Here is a 16,302-nt window from a genome sequence, read left to right on the forward strand (position 1 = left end):
TCTCAGGCATTTTGGGTTGAGATGAAGAATGAGATCTCTGCGGTGTCCTGTGATGGAGCTGGGCTCCAGCTGTGGTTCCTATGAGCTCCCTGGGCCTTGCAGTGAGCTCTGGCAAGCACTGCTGTCCTGTTTCTACCATCCAGCCCTGGCTTGTGATCGTCTTCCAGGATGCAACTCCCTCGTGTTGCTGAAAAATCTTTCCCTAGAGAAGCTTTCTGATTTTCTGCTCCTTTGAGGGATGTTTGTTGAATTCTGCTCACATTCATTAAGGAAACATTCCATTACCTATGGTCTGCTCTTCTTCGAGGACAATATTTCTTCCATTTTCTAGGTGGTGTTAGACGAACAGTGTTGCTGTGGTAGATGAACAGCCCAATTTTTCCTTGTCCACCTTCAGAGCATCTCTGATTTAGGTGATCTCCATCACCTGGGAAAGCAGGTGAAAGCAGCTTAATTGGAGCCAGTTGTAGGGATCTGTGGTGCAGGACTCAGAGAATCTGGTGGCTGCTGACTTCTTCCCAAAGAAGCTTGGCTGTGTGTGTACAAACCATGCGTGTGTACACGTGTAGGTATGGCGTTAGCACGAGTGCCTGAATTAGAGCCGTGACCCTCCAGGGAGTGCTGTGGTCTTGCAGGGCTGGAAAGCTGTCAGGTAGGTGCTTCTGAGCAGGGAGGAATGAGGGGGCACTGCTGGGGAGTCGCAGAGAGTGGGATGGCTCCTGGGGGCACTACTGGGGGTGCCTGGCAGCCAAATTGCTCTGTCTGGTGCCATCACCCACCTTGCTGGGACCAGGGATGCACTGGGGTTAAGGGCTCTGCAGGTAGCCCACCAGGCTGCCCCTGTTTGTGTGTGCTGCCTTGGTGGCAGGGAGCCACCAGGACCCGCTGGCTGTGGGACGTGGTAAATCCCAGCACTGCCACTGCTATCTCCTCCTTGATCTCTTCTAAGTGCGCAGCCTGCCAGCTTTGTGAAGGAGCTTATCTTCCCAATTACCTGTGATCCTCTGCGATACGAGACACTTAATCAGCGTCTCCTGACTTCTTGTCAGATTAATTACCACCAGGATATGTGTTTTCTGCTGTTTGCTGCTGAATCCGGTCATGGGAAAGTGAAGAGAGCACCCTGCACCTGGCAGGGGGCTGGCAGAAGGGTGGCTCTGGGGGTCTCCACGAGCAGCGCTGCTTCTGTGGGCCCATCCTGCAGCCCTGGGCTGGCCTGGGTTTTGCAGGGGGCATTATTTGCTTGTGGTCTTATGTTTGGCCCTGCAGGACTCCTTCCCCTGCCCCTTTGTGCAGCTGCAGCCAGTGGTGCAAACCAACCATGGGCACGTGAGTCAGTTTTGGGGGACACAACACAGCCAGGAGGGATGGGCAAAGATAGTCATGGAGTTGTCCAGGTTGGGAAAGACCTTCAAGATCACCAATTCCAAAGAATTTCCAATTTCCTTTTCCTACTCCACCCACTTAGAGAGGGGAAAGGGAGTGGGAAAAAGGCTTTTTGGGCTCCTGGAGAGTATCATGAGGCTTTTCAGCTTTGATTTGTGGGCAGAAATAGTTTTGTCAGCTGCTCTGTGGACAGCGTGGGCTGCTCTCACGTGCACGTGTCCTCCCTTGGTTTCTCAGGCTGTGGCCACGCTCTGACAGCAAGCAGAGGTGTGGAAACCGAGCCTTTTATGGGGTGGTGTGCGTGCCCTCGAAGGGGTTTGGGTTGGCAGCACTTTGCGCAGCCAGAGTGCTGCTGGGCAGCCCACTCCCTCCTGTGCTGGGGTGTGTGGTATGCTCAGTGAGTGCTGCTCCACACATGGTGCCCGTTAGGGGTTCTGGCTGTGCAATTGAGCAGAGAAAATGGTTAAAAAAAATGAGGTTGCAGAGAGTAGGTGGCAGGACAGTGCTTCTGTCCTTCCCCCAGTGCCCCCACCAGGAGCCTGACGTGCCCTGGGCAGGCAGGAGCAGGGACTCTGTTCTGTGACTGTCATGAGACTGAGGTCCCCCTGGGGGTGGCACTTTCCTTGGTGTTTTGTAAAGGCTGCTAGCTTTCACCTTTGTGTTTTGGCTGGGGTGAGAGCACCCTGGAGGTGCTGTGGGGTCCTGTGGGGGTTGCAGTACCCACCTGTTGCTTGCTTCTGCTTGGCTGCAGGCCTGCCCAGGAGGATTTGCTGGGGAGAATGAACTGCAGCTCCCAAAAGACTTAAACCTGAAGTTGCTCTTCTTAAGGGGTAATGTCGCCCTTGCACAAGTCCACAGGGATATGTGCAGCACCAGCTCGCTCTACATTGAGCTCAGGAGATGCCAGGCCAGGGAGCATGGCTGGGAGAGAGGTCACCATGGGTCTGTTCATGTCAGGGGAAAAAAAAAAAAAAAGCAAAAACAAAACAGATAAAATCTGAGATGTTTTCCCAGAAATCTCCTTATCTCTTCCCCCTCTCCCTGACAGAGGCTGCAGAGCAGAAGTGTGTTTGGAGCCCGCTGGGCTTTTCTCATGGAGCGCTTGGCTTGTTAAAATCTTTGACATCAGGGTTCTTTATTACCTGCAATAAAATGCCTCTGCTAATCTTTAACATGCAGCGTGCGAGGGGAAAAGGATTGCATTAAAAACCTGTTTATGGGAGTGTTACTAAGACTTGTAGAAAGGAGTAAAAGTGAATGATGGCTGAAGAGAGCCTGCCGCTGGGGCAGCGGAGGCACTGCCCTGCCAGAGGCGCTGGCAAAGCAGCACAAAGGGCTTGGTCCACACCTGACCATGGAGTGCAGGAAAAGTCCGGCACCTCGCTCCCTCCCCACCTTTGCTTTGCAGTGATTTCCAGGCCTGTTGTTTGTTTATCACCCCAGTGTTAATTCAAAGGATTCACCTTTGTGTTTTGGCTGTTAATTCAGTGTTAATCCTCCAGCAGAGCGCCTACAAACACGCCTGTGTCTTGACGCTGCTTGGGCACGTGGTGTGAGTGCGGGGCTGCATGGGGCCCGCAGCTCAAACCCCACAGCAGCTTCCCTCTTTGAGGTAGTTTGGACAGCATTTGGGTATTAAAATATAGCCCTTTCTGCAGCAGTTAGTATTTTTTTTTTTTATAAGGCTGTCATTTACTGTGATATCTTAGTGTCTTGTGGTTTTTGGTATTTTTATTCTCCCGTTTATTTTCTGCCATTCCCCCTCAGCGCAGCGGGGAGCTGGGCTCTGCGGCTGGGACCCAGGCCGGCAGCGCCCTGCCTGCTGCTCCAGCAGCCTAACAGAAACCGTTCAGCCCTTCAGAAGTGTAATTGGGTTTCAGTCTTGTTCGAGACAAGGTTTGGGAGTGTCTGAGCTGTAATCGCACTGACATGCCTGTTCCCAGAACTCAGCTATTAGATTTCAGACAACGGAGAGGAACAGCATCAGGTGTCGAGTATTTTCTGCTGCTCCTACTCCACAATCTATTTTTAATATCATTTTTATTGCATTCAAGATAAACAGAGAGTGGATGAGTTCCCATGGGAATCGGTCTATCCACCACTCACGCCGGTTTAGTTGAGGGGAAAGTACAGTCACGCAAGAGCTTCCAATGTCTTTGGTGCAAGATCCCCCCTCTTTTTATGATTTCATTATATTTACCAACTCCAGTTCACGGTAAGGCAGGAAGCGGCTGGTGCCTTGCCCCATGGTGGAGGGAGGGCAAAGGGACATTCCCCTTTGCCACCTGCCTGTGTGGGGTCCCAGAGCAGGACACAGCAAACCAACAGGTCCCTGCTGCCCCCAGCTCTGCTCCAGTCTGGAGAGGGTGCTCGATGTGCCCACAGCAGCAGGTTTTTGTAGCACTGCCCTGACTGCAGGGACGTGTTTGGCCAGGGAGGCTGTCAGGAGGCTGTCTGTGACCCTAAGGAAACATTTATCCATGATGGGGGGGAATTTGGTAGCAAACCCCGCAAACAGCAGTGTAAGGAGTAGGAAGGAGATGTGGGAAAGAGCTGATGGGTTCAAGAGAGGGATCTGGAGCATCGCTGGCAACTGCACTCAAGAAAATATCTGGAGTGTTCGGGAGGTGGGGCTGGTGTCATGTGGGGAGCTGGGCCGTGGCAGATGGAGCCAGAGGGGACATCTGCCCCTGGGAGTTACGGACTTAGGTCTGGAAGAATTTCTTGCTTTTATGCTGGAAGCTGAGACCTCAGAGCAAGGACCCTGCCAGATGAGGCCTGGAGAGAAACATTCCTCTTTGCGGTTGCATTTTTGGGAAGCCAAAAGTCAGAGTGAGCTCCTTCAAAGGCAGCCCTGACGGCCCTGCTCTGCAGATGGGCTGTGTGGCACCAGCTCCGATCCTTCTCCCTTTCAGTAGTGCAAACCAGGCCTGTGCTGCTCAGATCTGCAGGGCTCCTTGCAAACCACACACAGAGCAGCTGGAGGGAATTGGTAGGTGAGGGAGCAGAAGCAGGGTTAGGATCTGTTGGCACGGGTGTTAACAAGGCACTTAGCACAGCCCTGGAGGATGGGGCTTTGGTTTGGAGAGCACAGGGCCTCACAGGGTGCTGGGGAGAGCTTCTTGTCCCCTGCGTCCCTGCTGGGGTGGTGGAGGTGACACAGCTCCTGGTCTTCAAGGGATGAGTGGGGCAGCACTGGGACACTTTTAATGGGAAGCCATCACCGGAGGCATGGCATGGGCTGGGATGCTGAGCTGACCCATGCTCGTGCGGATGCTCAGCCCTGCACCATGTGTGTCTTATTGCAGGTGGACAATGTGTCACACCTCCCCGTGGCCTAGCAGTGACAGGTTGGGCTGGGTCCCCTCCTGGGGAGCTGCCCTGCTCCATCCTGCACCCCAGCTAATTAATGCCCTGCAGAGGAGCTTGGCCACGAACCTGCTGAGCAGGAAAGGCTGACACCTCTATCTACTGGAAATCTGCTCACACCCCTTGGCCAGAGGCTTGGGCAGGGCTGGAGGAGATTAGCAGACGCAGCAGTGATGCCACAAGGAGGGACACCACGGGCAGTCCTTGCCCTTGTTGTCACTGGGTGGTGACAGACCTCCTGCAGGAGGAGCTCCCAAACATCTGCCTAACCGCAGCACCAGGCCCTGCGTGCCAGAACACCACGGAGGATCTTGAATTTGGGTTCCTCCTTGTCCCTCACCACAACCAGGAGCTGGTGGAGGTGGGTCCATGCTCTCCAGGGATGTGCCCAGCTCCTGGGGTCCCTGTGCCACCGTGGCCCCACCAGCACCAAGGCTTTGTGCTTCCCAACCACCGCTGCCCTGCATGGGCCTAGCCACCAACTTCAGCCTGCAAACCCTGTGTACGGGTGCTGGCAGCTCTCCAGGGCAAGGCACAGAGGAGAAGCAGAAATATTTCCCCCTGCACATCCCAAGAAAAAGTTGGGATCTGCAGCCTGAAGCAGGGCAGGGTGGCGATGTCCCAGCCGGGCCCCACCTGGACGTGTTTGGGGGCTGTCGTCCCGCGGGGCCTCCCGGGCGGCGAGGTGGTGAATGCCTCCTTTGACACCAAGAACTAGACCGAAACTATGTCAACGGGGAGAGCGGGGCGGCTGTTCCTGTTTTTCCTGTTGGAGGCTTTGAACTGTGTCCTGCCGGGTCAGCATGTGGGGAGACACCTCGGGCTCGGACGGGGAGGGTCTGAAACCCTAGACCCTGGGAAAGGGGAGATCGACCGCCTGGGAGAAGTATCGGTGCAGAGCCCATCCATCCCCGGGGGATTAGATGGGAGGAGGAGGGATCTGGGGCCGAGTAGTGGCCCATGTCTTCTGGAGTGAAGGTTGAAGGAGGAGAGCAAAGTCGATGTTGGGGTGCTCTGTCTCTAAAAGGCTGGCTCTTCCCTAAATGCAATCCAAGTTTTGGGTGGAAATGTGGTCTAGAAAGAAAACCACAAAGTCCCCAAAGCACTGGGGCCCCCTGGTTGCACCTCACCTCAGTGTTTAGAAACCCCACAATGGTGCTCCAGGGCTTGCTGTAAGCTAGCTGTTTGCCAGGCAGGTGGCCCGAAGTCAAGAGCAAAGAGCATTGCTCCACATCGGTGTGGTGTGAGGGCAGATTTTGGGGGCAGGCATTTTCCTGGGGCTCAGTGATTTCCTGCTCTTGTACAAAGAGGTCAGCACAGAGCCCAACCCTTTCAGATCTCAGCCCAAAAACTGGGTAAAAGCTGCCAGGAGGGTAACAGCCCAGCTTGGGCAGGGCAGCAAAGCTGGGGGCTTGCCTGCCCCACAGATCTGTGCCTTGTGCTGCACAGGCTGCACTCTGGTTTTATTACTGCAGCACTAAAGGCACAGAAGGCAATAGCATGGGACCTTTTCTCCTGATACAGGGAAAGGTGACTTGTGCTCCAGAGGCTGTTATGTGGCAGGTGGAGCACGGGCAGGCTGTACCTGCAGGCCAGGTTCACCTTGCGCAAGCCCCAAGTCCCAAAGTGCCACCAGGAGCAGGGCTGGAAGCTTTCATCAGCCTGAGCAGAGGAGCTGGGCCAGTAGCATACATCCCCAAAATCCCCCCCCAAGAAGTGCACATGCAAAATAAATGCTGTTCAGCTGCTCTGTGAGTGTCCAAGGGGGTTCTGCTGGCACAGACGGGTCAGGCCAAGCTTGCACCTTGCCCTGTTCAGGATGTCCAGAGAGCCTCCAGTCTCCGCTGAGAGGTATTTCCCTGTTGCCCTCTGGTTATTGCCGCAGAAAATGGGTTTATTGGAGTCAGTTTGTACAAAAGCGAGTTTTAGCAGCACGGTAGAAATCACTGTCAGGTTTATGCTCGGGCACAAAGCTCCTCTGCATCATTTTTATTATTTTGCTGACATCTAGTGTCTGAAAAGCTGCAACGCAGGGTACCGAGGTTTGGATATGGGACATTCTGGAATGTTTTTTGCCCTGTTTGCAGCCAAACAGGCACCAGCACCTTCCTCCTGTTCCTCTGCAGAGCCCTGGGGTGTGGGCTGAGCTCGGTGGGGGCTGGAGCATCCCATTTGGGGGATCTGACCCCACCTGGGTGTGCAGCAAAAAACAGGGTTTGCCAGAGCAGGGAGGTCTGTGGGCTTTGGTGATTGCAGCAGAAAGTGATTTTGGAAATGCACCGTTCCTTCAGGCCTATAATGAGGGGAAAATAGCGCTGGAGCTGGGGACATCTCACCATTTCCCACAGGATAACTGGTGACACCTCCTGCTGTCCCCTTCTCTCACCCTGCTTGCTCCCTTCTTGGAGCTGGGGGGCTGAGGGCAGCCCCATTGCCAGATCCTGGCACACAAATCCCAGTGGAGAACTTGTGTTTTGGGGGATTTTCAACTTCAGCAGCAGGGGAAATAGCAGTCCCAGAACAAGCACAGCACTAAGGGAAAGCTGCTGGGGGCAGAGACCTGGATGCTGGGAGAAGCTGGCCACCAGCAAGGGGGGGCTGCAGCCTGGTGCCAATGGATATTTTCAGGCAGAGATGCTGGAAATTAATCCCAGCTGGGATGGGAGAATGCGTTTGCAGTGGGGTGTTATACTGCTCCAAGCCTAGTGCCCCCTGATTTGATGGGCATGGAGGTGCCGGAGGGAATAAGGAACCCTGGGTACGTGTCCTCTCCTCCAGGCTCCATGGGGCAGCTGTGTGGGGATTGGGAGGGCAGTGGCAGTTCCTTTGTGGGGTGCTCTCCCCTTTATCCTGCTTCTGGTCTGAGCTGCTGGTCAGATCCCCAAAGGTCACCTCCGAGCAGGACGTTCCCTTGTTAGAACAACCTGTTTTTAATGCCTGCTGATGAGCAATGCTTATTAATGTTAACTTATGCCCTGCCCTAATGTCTTTGCCCTCTGGCTCAATGAGTGAGTGTATTTGGGGTGCTGGCAATGTCCCATGTGTGACTCCATCTCCTGATGCTGCTCAGCTGGAAGAGGCTCCGTGGGGGCACAGTGGAGGTGACCCATTTGGGAGTGATAGATGACACTGACTGGCAGTGGACCACCGCATTGCTTTCTGTTCATCCCCCTCCTTGGTAGTTTTTTGTTTGTTTGTTTTCTTTTTGTTTGACGTGACAGCAGCCCAGTTTTGGCACTTGGGGCTGGTACTGCTCCTTCAGCAACTCACCCAATGTGGACTCAGCCCCTTGCTGCAGATGAGGTGGGGAAGCTGCCTCTCCCCATGCCCCAAATTGTCACCAAGGGCAGAGGGGACCCCAGCAGAGACCTCCTCATATCCTGACTGGTCCTGTCCCTGCGGTCACTGGCGCGCAGGATGGCACCCGCAGACCACGGGTGCTCTCGTTCTAGCCCAGTTTGAGCAAATCCCCCTAAAACATCCCCTAAAGGAATCCCCCTAAAACACCCTCAAGGCCATGGGATGTCCAGCAGAGACGGCCAAGTGCTCCTGTGTCCTTGCGTGTAAAACGTGCTTTAAGGTAAAACAGTGTTGTGGGAAACTTCATGCTGAACCGTTTACACCTCTGTTCACATGACTTTATTTTGTAAAGGCCCTCTCAAATCTTGCCAGGAGTAAAGGTTTATTTCCCCTTCCTTGAGGGCGTTTAATCCTGGACTCATTAACTTTTATTTTAATGTACAATTGCTGAGGAGAGAAAAAAAACAGCAATATTTTGTCTCAGGAAAAAGATCAGATACAACTTTATCCTGAAGCCATCAGAGATGCTTATCGACTTATTTTCTTTATTCCCCAGCTGTGTGAACTTGCAGAAGAACTAGTTTTGCTCAGCTTTGGCTTTTGGAGAGAAGAAATGATTGCTGAAGAAACGTAGCTGGGCAGCAAGTCCCAGGATGGGGTAATGCATTGAGCATGGGACAGCAAACAAAACACATCGCTGCATGGGATCACTGCCCTGGGTGATGGAAGCACTTGGCTTTAAAAAAAAAAAAAAAAAAAAAGGCAGGGAGATTTTTTTCTTTCCCCAGACATTTATGCAGAAAAACACCCTCTGAGTGGGGCGTGATTTCCTTCAGCAGCTGAAATCGCCTGCCTCTTGCTTTCAGCCACAACCAGCCAAGGTTTCCAAAATAAAACAAAAGCATTAAGTGTGATTATTGGGCAAGACTTGCTTCTTCCTCAGACCTCGCTGCAGCCGTCCCCAGCCCAGGGCTGCCTGGGCGAGGAGTGTGTTGGAGCCAGTGGCTGGTGGTGAGAGTCAGCAAACCCCCTTCTGTGCAGCTGGGATGAACTTTGCTTGAGAACCAACCTTTTGCCAGAATGTTCTTTTGCTGAACATCACTTTTACAATAATAATAATAAAAGAGAGAGAGACAGAAAAGGGAAATTGTTGTTGTTATTTGTTTGTTTATTTGTTTTTCAGGTTAAAACAAGAGAAAAATGCTCCAGCTGCCACAGGTGGAAGCACAATGGCAGGGGTGGGAGTGGGAAGGCTGTGGTGGCTCAGGAGGTGGCTTCCTCATAGAGCTGCCCCGCCACAACAAGGACAGAAAGAGTTAAATTTTGGTGCAGCTGGAGGAGCTCAGGTGTGGCTGTTTTCCTCCAGGATTACAACAGGCAAGGTGGCAACAGCTTTGGGGTAAGGTTAGAAAATGCCTCCTCTGGTGGGGTTCCATCCCCCTGGCACATGGCTGCAAGGGCAGCGCCTGCCTTGAGGACACAGCTGGCTGGAGGACGTGGTCGGTGGGAAGGGGAGGCAGCTGGGGAGCTTGGATTTGCCCTGTGCTCGGGAGAGCAGAGGATGAGATTTGCTGTGGCTGAGGAGCTGGTGGTGGTGACATCCTGCCTGGAGCATCTCCATGCTGCCTTTGGAAGCTGCTGAGCCAACACGCTATAAGCAGAAAACTGCTCACATACAGCCCGAGTAAGTGAAGAATAAATGTTTTTAGGTTTAACTCTGGAAGCAGGTTTCGTAGGTAAACGGAAAAGAGTGAAGTTTGAAAATTGACAACCTGTCCTCACTCTGCATGTCTTTGCTTTCTGCCCCTGGGACAGGGCAGATGCTAACCTGGTTAGGGTTATGTTTAGGGTTGTTTGGAAAGAGTGAAGACACAGAGTCCGGTTGCATGTGGGGCTGTATAAAGGCTTCCATGGGGAGTTCAAAGCTGGTACTGGGTGTACCCAAAGGCTTCCGTTGGGGGCACCTTTTGATGGGAGAAAATGTCGCTGTATGTGTAAAATGTGATCAGTTTGTAAGAGAGGAGGTGTATGTCCACTCGTCCAGTAAAGCCCATGAGAGCCAGCTGCATTTCCAGGCTGTTTTGCAGGCACCAATCAAGATATTCCTTCACAATGAGTATTACGATGGTTTCAGGCTCAATTCTGGTTATTTCCACAATTCTTTCCTAATAGGGGCTAGAGTTTTAGCAACACACGTTTGGCATATGGTTGGAGAATTCATCATCTCTTGTGTAAGAACAGTCCAGTGATATCTATCCATGGGTTCACTTTTGTTTATTTTTGGTACCAAAAATGCAAATCGCGGTGCATCCTTAGTGTGGAGTGGAATGGTAAAAAAAAAAATAAAAATCGCTGATCATTGCCCATCACTCATGCTGCAGCAAACACACTGACTAGTGCGGTCGTATGGTGTTCAACAGACCCCATGCAATTGCAAGCCTCTATCATTTGCACCAAGGTTGTCCCATTAGGCATGGATTGCAGAATCTTTTTACACTCTGTGTTAGCATTTTCAATCGCCAGTTTCAACATGAGAGCCTCTTTAGCTTCATGATTATCTATTTGCTTGTTCAGTGAATCCCTCAATCTGTCTATAAATTGCATATAAGGTTCATTGACTCCTTGTCGTATGCTAGTAAAAGAAGGCTGGCTCCTTCCTATTTCTGGCAGTTTCAGCAAGGCTTGTAATGCTAGTTGGGCTGACTGTCGCAAGATGGCATCGTTGAGCCAAGCTTGTAATCGTGGATCTACTAACGGCTCAGTCCCCATAAACTGAGGAAGCCCTGCACCCATAAGAGGGTCGCCTAATGTTCTTTCTAAATTCTGCAGTGCTACTGTCTCACACAGTTCTCTCCATTTCTGTTCCCATAACAATTTTTGAGTCGGCGTGAGGATCATAGCAGCTATTTGGTGACAATCATACGGAACCAGCAACTGACCTGTCATCACGTTTTCTAATAATGATTGGGTGAAAGGTGCATGCAATCCGTAGGTCGTGACTGTTTTTTCTCAGTTCCTTTATCAAGTCCCACTGAAAAGCATTATATTCATTTGGCCCATTATTCTGTACTGTTACTGGAAAGGCCATGCCTATCAGGTCCCCATCTGTCAATGCCTCTCGGTGTATATTGTCCCAACACTTGCAAGGGTCAAAATCTTTACTTGATCGAGGGGTCTTTACTTGATCGAGGGAATGACTTGGCTAGGTGCAGAGTCTGCTGAATTACACGCATCTTTGCTGTGAGTCTCACTGGGTTTCTCAGCATAGAGCAGGGATCCTACATACAAGGGAGAAAAAAAAAAAAAAGAGCAAATCAGAATTTTACTTTTTTTTTTTTTTTTTTTCATTTAACATATGTCTGAATGGGAAGTAGCTGGCAGATTTGAGGCTCTACTCCATAACTGAGGACTTCAACAATATGACGGTATAACAGATGAACAGTCCAATAGATGAAATAAAACAGAGCTCTTCATTCCTCTGTACTCAAATATGGAAAGTCCAGTACAGAGAATGCAGCTGTGTGAGCAAAACACAGGAGATTTGTATTTTTACTTTATTATTGTTGTAAATTAAAAACATGACTTATAAACAAACCCTTTCCTCAAAAGCCTGAATTTCCAGGGAGCATCTGTGGAAACAAAGTTCACATTGCCATTTGGGATGCTTATTTAAAAGACCATGACAACAGAACTATTTGGTTTTCCCATCCCTGGGATGCCGTATTGACAATGTCATCTGGACTTTTCAGCGGCTTTCAGCTTTAAACACTACTGAAAAGATCTTGATCCGCAGTTTTGGATCTCTGACTTCTGCACTGCAGAGTTGTATGGGAGTCCACAAAGAAACTGGCTGGTAGCTAGGCTATTGCTGCTGAGTAACAATTATTTCAAGCCTTTTCTTAAGTTGAGAGAACAAGGGTTGGAAAAGACATGAAGCATCTGGGACTCTAGTGAAAAATGGAAAGGCTTAATGGCACTGTTTGTGCAAGCCAGAGAGTTACCTAGGCCTAAGTTTATGGCTTCACCTTGATCACTTAGACCTCACAAAGCAAAATGACTTCCCATTTTGTCTGGGAAGTGAGAAATTGCCTCTTGCAGTTCATTCTCCCTTTGCTTTAGCCCTCCCTTGTATGCCTTCAGCTAGCCAGCACAGTTTTAAAACAGTTCACCCACACACAGCCGCTGTCTGGGTGTTCTCTGTCTGTGGCTAGCATTGTGTAGGAGGCTGATCCTGACTCCTTATGTGAAAAGAGATATTTGACACACACAGATGAACAACATCCCGGTTTATCTTCCATAACTGCCTCTCATGTGCTGACCTTGCCATTTCTCCCCCTCTGCTCTCACCAGCTGCTGTCATGGGAAAGATTCCCTGATATTAGGGCTGGCCGCATGTAAAGTCAAAAGAATGCCCATGAAGAAAGGGGTGGAAGAAGTCTAAGTTAAAGAAAGCAACAGGCAAGGGTATTTTGGAGATGTTTCAATATGAAGCTGTGAACTCTGAACAGGTGTTTTGGACTTGGTTTTATACATACGCTTTTCTACCAGTTTATCATTTCTTCTCAGTCATGGAATGTAACAAGAAACCATTCATTTTTCTCTGCTCAATTTGTTCAGGACCTTGAGGCTTGTTCCGCTACAGCAGCATATTCCTGTCTAGCTCTTGCAAACTAAGAAATACAACTGCACCATAATTAGGTCCTGGACTTCTCCTTTGTTACGGAACAGAGGTATATCTTGTGTAACTAAAGAAAAGCTGGTGTGGACAGTTTGTTGCATGCACACAAGACAGGGCAGAGCAAGATGAAATAAATTAGAAATTTGGAGTTAACAGGTGCTGGGAGGGAGACTAAAAGGGAATGATGACTGCTTTATTTTTTAAAATCTGTATTTGCTAACATGCAGAACTCTGCATATTTGTACACACTAAGCCAACCCTGACTTGGATTATTGAATTAAGTAGGCTTACTCCTATGTTTGCAGCTGAAACAGCTGACCTTGTTACTAGACAAGATTTCCATTGTGACAGTTTACCTCACTAGCTGCTGCTGGATGTTGTGAAAGTTTGTGGATTTAGTCATGCCGCTAGAAGTGTAACAAACAAGTTGGAAACCCTACAAAAACACTATGTCCCAGTTCTGGAAACCTCCTCCCCTGATAAAATCTATCCAGTAGTAATGCCAGTATCATATAGTGCAGCTATTGCCTAGCTTAAACAGTTTTGTACTATCTTAACTAAGTATTTTAATAAAATTCTTACAAGTACAGGGCTTTGTCAAGCAGCTATATATGAAGACACAGAAAATAAACCAGAACAGTACACAAAACTAATCAAATTTTAACACACGTTATTCAGTGTGTTATGTTCCTACTGCAGCATTTATAAATCCTTCTTTTCTTCCATTATTTAAATTTTGAAAGTATCCCAAAGTACTTGTTACAGAAATAGGAGCTTGAGGAACAACCAGCATCATACCTGACAGCAGAGCTGCACCTGAGGAGGATGCGGAGGTGCCACCTATGGCTTTCATGCACCTCACTCCCTGCCCTGCCTGCGTGTGGACCCGCAGCAGATGAGAGAAGCCACGAGCAGGCCGTGTCTGCTCCTCTACCTCAGGGTCAGCATGGCTGCAAGCACGTGTCCTGCAGGTGCTCTGTGCTTGGTGGGGTTTTCTGTTTAAATTAGCTGGTAGTGTAATTCACCGTGCACAAATGCATGACTACGTCTGTATCAGCGAGTTTCTCCAGGACCTTCACCAGGGCAGTATCTTGCTTAAAAGGGCAGGAGGAGTGTTTTGAGAATTTCTGCTGTTCAAGAAGCTAACGCGTATGATACCAGCAGTGGAAGAGAAGAAAGCATTCAGAGCGAGGCTCCCTGTTCTTGGACAAATTTGGGACTTCAGCATAATTAATGGCCACAACCTCGTCAAAGAGCCTGCAGGCTGGCTCTTGTGGCATCAGTCGCACCAGAGGCTGTCTCCCCTCCCTGCCTACCACAGCGGCAGCACACGGCTGTGGGTTTTACCTCCCCAGGCAACCGTCCCACCCGCCTCCACCTGCCTCCCACCACATGCCTTCACCTTACAGGGCTAAATTACGACTTCGATGGCATCAGAGTCCAGCACACAAAGCATCCGGGGAGCGGGACCACCCGGAGCCGCTCGGCAGCCCCAGGCTCCGCCACAGACCCGCGGCGACCCCCGCCCCAAGCGCCTCACGACCGCCCCTCCGTGCCGGGGAGGCCCCGGGCTGGGGCCGCTTCTCTCCCTCCGCAGACCCCGCGTGTACCTGGGGGGATGGAAGGGAAGGGAACGGCTCCGGGACGGGTCGGGACGGGCGGGTTCCCCCGTGGCAGGGCGCAGCCATCACCGCACCGAGCCGCTGCCTCCTTTCGGTGCCTCCCTCCCGCCGGTCCCAGCAGAGGGCGGCGCCGTTAAAAGTGTTTTCGGCTCCGATGGTCCGATAATAATCGGGCTTCAGACGGAGCCCGCAGCCGCTAGGGAAAGCCGGGACAGCCCCGCGCGCAACGTACGGCGGCGCTACAAAACGACTGCGGTACGACCCAGATGGGACTCGAACCCACAATCCCCAGCTCCGGAGGCTGATGCCTTATCCATTAGGCCACTGGGTCACCCAGCAAAAGCTGCGAGCGCCGTGCTGTAAGAGCCCCGCCCGGCTGCCGCTGGCTCCGCCCCCCGGCTGACAGGAGGCCCCGCCCCCTCGCTTCTCGCACCGCCCCTCAGGGCCCCGCCGGGCCCGAAGCCCCGCCCACCGCGCTCATCGGCCCCGCCCCCCGGGGCAGGGCTCGCGGCCCGTGGCGCGCGGCGGCCGTTGGCTCCCTCAGCGGGGCGCGAGGGCGGGGCCGCTGGCCCCTGACGAGCGGCGCTGCCTGAGGGGAACGTCCCGGGCGTTGCCGTCCCTTCCCCGGTCCTCGCCTCACAATTTTGTCCCCCACGGGATTAGCTCAGCCCCAGCTAAGCCCGTGCCTCGTGCTCTGTTACTGTTCTGGAGCGCCATGTTAGCTCACCTCAGCAGCCCACCCTTCTGTTGGCCGCTCTCCTGTATTTCTAGGAGGCCCTCCAGCTGCAATACCCCGCTGCCGTCCCAAGGCACACTCACCCCTTGTAGGTCCCCAGCACGCAGCCTCAGCTGTTTTCCCCATCCCTCTCCCTGACCTGCAACACCCGGCCCTGCAGTCTCCGTGGCTTCTCTGGCCAAGGTATGTGGCTCTGGACTGCACGTGCTCCAACAAGTTATGACCCAGCAGGCTTTTTTCACAGCACTTCTTTGATCCTTTGGCAAGCCAGGTGTTTTAGTTCAATTTCTACTTTTAAGCTGCTATTTTTTTTCCATCTACAGAACTCTAGTCCTATTCAGTATCTTCATTTGCGACTGATGTGGTTTTTCTTCTTTTAACTTCACTACTCTTGCGTAAATGTTTTGTGATGTTTTTATTTTACAAAGACCTTAATGGTAGGGCTAAAACAAGCTGTGTAAACTGTCTCTGGTAAATCCTCCTCTGGATTCATTCTTTTTAACTGCTGCATGCATCTACAGAGGAGTGTAATTGGTTTAGCACAGTGGTTTAATCCCCAGGTATCAATGTGCATCTTTGGCACTTCTTTACCCTGAGCTGTACATTTTAGGTGTTGAAGTGCTTGACTTGCTGGCAGAATCATGTTTTTTCCTCAGGTTTTATGGTTAGAATTAAATCTCCTGTGAAATAGGGCACTTTTCCTTTGTACTCCATCCCTTGTAAACAGCCTCTTATGTGAGACAATCCCAAAGTTGTCCATTTTCTGGGCTTGCTACAAGGATTACTTTCTCATTATTTTGTATGATTTAATTTTGGTCTGCCCTAGGTGCTATTGAGTTGTTTTAAATTGCAGTCTCCCTCCCCATTTTCTTTAAATTCCTGTACATGTTTCTATGATGGGATCACACGGGATCTCAGGAAAACTCTCAGTGATCTGATGGTTAGTGGCACAGAATCGTAGAATCAGAGAATATCTTGAGTTGGAAGGGATCATTGAGTCCAACTCTTGGAACCAGACAAATCCACCCAAAAATTTAGTCTGTGTGTGAGGAAATCTGTGACTGACGCAAAGTGCCTGAAAGGAAGGTGTGGGGAGATGGGGTTGGCCTCTTCTTACAGATAACTAGTGATAGGACTTGAGGGAATGGCCTCAAGCTGCACCAGGGGAGGTTCAGGTTGGAAATGAGGAGACATTTCCTCTTAGAAATAGG

At 51.1% G+C, this 16,302-nt stretch overlaps 2 long non-coding RNA genes and 1 other non-coding gene across 3 annotated transcripts; 1 reads left to right on the forward strand and 2 right to left on the reverse strand.

The window, feature by feature from the left end:
• The first annotated feature begins 274 nt into the window (after window positions 1-274).
• Window positions 275-9,196, forward strand: LOC137841715 (uncharacterized). The gene is made up of 2 exons (XR_011088707.1): window positions 275-652; window positions 8,612-9,196. It is a non-coding gene; the product is annotated as an uncharacterized lncRNA (long non-coding RNA).
• A 6-nt stretch (window positions 9,197-9,202) lies between these two features.
• LOC137841714 (uncharacterized) lies at window positions 9,203-15,011 on the reverse strand. Its single transcript, XR_011088706.1, has 2 exons — window positions 14,344-15,011; window positions 9,203-11,333 (listed from the first exon to the last, which is right to left on the reverse strand). It is a non-coding gene; the product is annotated as an uncharacterized lncRNA (long non-coding RNA).
• TRNAR-CCG (transfer RNA arginine (anticodon CCG)) lies at window positions 14,614-14,686 on the reverse strand. The gene has a single exon. It is a non-coding gene; the product is annotated as a tRNA-Arg (tRNA).
• Window positions 15,012-16,302: the final 1,291 nt, after the last annotated feature.

This window comes from Anas acuta, chromosome 18 (assembly GCF_963932015.1).
Source record: "Anas acuta chromosome 18, bAnaAcu1.1, whole genome shotgun sequence".
Classification (NCBI taxonomy): domain Eukaryota; kingdom Metazoa; phylum Chordata; class Aves; order Anseriformes; family Anatidae; genus Anas; species Anas acuta.